The 2,656-nt window shown below is 35.7% G+C and overlaps 1 long non-coding RNA gene across 1 annotated transcript; it reads right to left on the minus strand.

Annotated features, from left to right (window-relative positions):
- On the minus strand, positions 517 to 2,225 carry LOC108663416. Its single transcript, XR_001929396.1, has 3 exons — positions 2,185 to 2,225; positions 1,879 to 2,000; positions 517 to 679 (listed from the first exon to the last, which is right to left on the minus strand). It is a non-coding gene; the product is annotated as an uncharacterized LOC108663416 (long non-coding RNA).

Consider the following 2,656-nt stretch of genomic DNA (forward strand, 5'->3'; position numbering starts at 1 on the left):
TGAGTGGTGAATCTTTTCTTAACCACTCATATGTCTTCATATGTTTCATATTATACCTTATAGCATTTTGTTTAGGCATCTTTGGTTAAGACTCGGAAGGATGATATCAAAGTACAACAATCCTTATATAAGACAACCTAATGTCTCAAGTTTGAGGATCACTTACACGACTGCCACATGAGGATATATTCCATAGACACTTAAGTGACATACCAAACAAAATCCTCAGGGCAAGTCATGTTCAGTAAACTTGTTCTATGAACAAGCACCCACATTCTAGTTCCAAGTATGAAACGATCGCTCCTCGATCGCTACCAACGTCCGAGTCTTATTGGAGAACCTGTCAAGTCCTGAACAAGCCTTATTCAAAACCTTTGTATGACAATGAACCCATTCCACCGATTTATTTAATTATTTGAACCACACATCCTTTATGTAACATACTTAAGCAATAGCTATGATAAATCAACTCAACTTTTATTCAACATAATTGTAGAAGTTCATCAAGGTCTTTAATATCCAACCATACATTTACATTAATACTATTTATAATCAAATTATGCTACGAATGACTTGACCTCTAGTAGCGGAGTGACTCAGAATGAAATGCTATGAGATGCTTTTACTTATCCGCAGTGAACCATAAGTGCCGATGATTGCATGCTAGGCCGATCACTATCTGCAAAAGGGAAATAAGGGGGTGAGTCTCACAGACTCAGTGATCATCGGCTCCGTGAGTAGGGCGTAGATGGGAAACAAGCATAAAGTAGAGAAGATTTGAATATATAAAAACATAAGAACATGTAAACTAGTTAAAAACAAATGGGACATTGTGCCTTACGCATAAAACAAAGGATTTTTATGCAAGAAATCATTTAACCCTCATTGAGTCAAAACTAGTGTGAGTGAAAGATTTCTATCATCGAAATTATTTAACAACTTGCTCAAGGCAATTCAACATAAACATGAACGCTCCAGTAAAATCAAGTGTTATCAAGCTTATACCACAGATTCGTAAATCATCTCGTATGCGAGGAATTAAATCTAACATCATAGTATAAAAAGAAGAGCTGCAAAAAATCTTATAGTTTCACGATGCAAAAAGCATACAAGTTTGAAAATCTAAAGAGATATCACTCAAAAGTAGGTAATAGAAATAAAAACTTATGGACCGCTTCCACGCAATAACATCCGGGAGCCTTGCTGCACTGGATCCCACAGCCATGGTAGTCTCAACGATGTTGGCCGACATCGAAGAATCAAGCGATCGCAACCGCGTATATCACTTGTGGCCTAGCCACGTAAATATCTTAGACCAATGCCCCAACCATGTTTAACAGCCCGTTAGCGACCCAAAGGTTCTCTAGCTAGAGCTCACTTGTGCACAAGGTCACACTATGCCGATGTGACATTCGACCTACTCTCGAATCTCTCGGTTTAGTAAAACCACTTAAAAATCAAGTTGGTTTCTCAAAAGCTTATTTCAAAATCATTTCCAAAGTACCGATCACTGTAAAATGATAAAACCCCCTTTTTGTAAGACTTTACTTTATAAACCTTTGCATGAGGTTTTAATATCAAAACAACATAGTGAATATGTGATTTAATTCATGAATACACATCACACAAATAATAAGGCACATTTTGATTGAAATAGTGGTAAAAAGCTTGTTTCTTGGTTTTAAAATCCTTAACGTATATAACTTGTGTATATATATATGGTCAAGACAATTTCAAATACTTTGACATTCACAAATTCTTAGGATATCTACCAACTCATGCTATCCATAAATTGCATTTAAAATAAATCAACACGTCTATCAATCGTATAGCAATATATATATTATGGAAATTTGAAAATTGACACCCCTTACTCACCTCACAATAATGGCATACTACTTCGTTATTGACTCGGATGCGTATCTAGATAATTCTACTGGCCAGTCACTTGTTACTTCCTTCGGCACGTCACCATAGCAACTTATCTACTTATACGCTTCCTAGCAAAAATTGAAACTCAATACACTTAATTATTCTCGAGTACGGGTCATACATCAATCATTAAATCCTTAACCTAATTTCATATTTTTCATCAATCTCAATCACAAGCATTTAACAAGCATTCCACATACTATCAACCGATCATAATCAACACAACACATTTTAGACACATTGCATGCTTACCTTTCGATTTTAGCTTGAATTCCACACATATAGCTCACAATTTCCTCACACCCATGGTCACCATTGCTGCCACAAACATAAACAATTAATACACATCTCATTTCTTTTATTTACTTGTGATTTCAAGACCAAAATATACCCATAACTTATCTAGCTCAAAATCACCATGGATTCCAAGATTGACCCACAAGCATGCATCTATTTCTTTCAATTATTGGAGGACCTTTGCTGCCGCAAACATTTTCACACAATTACCAACTCATTTCCTCAAGAAATCATAACTAAAATCAAAGTTCTACTTACCTTCCTTAGCTTGAAACCCTAGGTCAAACCTTCTTTATCTTTTTTCTTCTTTCTCATTCTTTCTTTCTTCCTTTCTTCCTTTCTCTCTTTGCTTCCAAGCTGATTCTCTCTTTTTTTCTTTCCAAAGGTTTGGGTTTTCTCAAGGCAAAGATATTTTGCCATTCCTTGG

The sequence above is a fragment of the Theobroma cacao genome, chromosome 9, assembly GCF_000208745.1.
Source record: "Theobroma cacao cultivar B97-61/B2 chromosome 9, Criollo_cocoa_genome_V2, whole genome shotgun sequence".
NCBI classification, from domain to species: domain Eukaryota; kingdom Viridiplantae; phylum Streptophyta; class Magnoliopsida; order Malvales; family Malvaceae; genus Theobroma; species Theobroma cacao.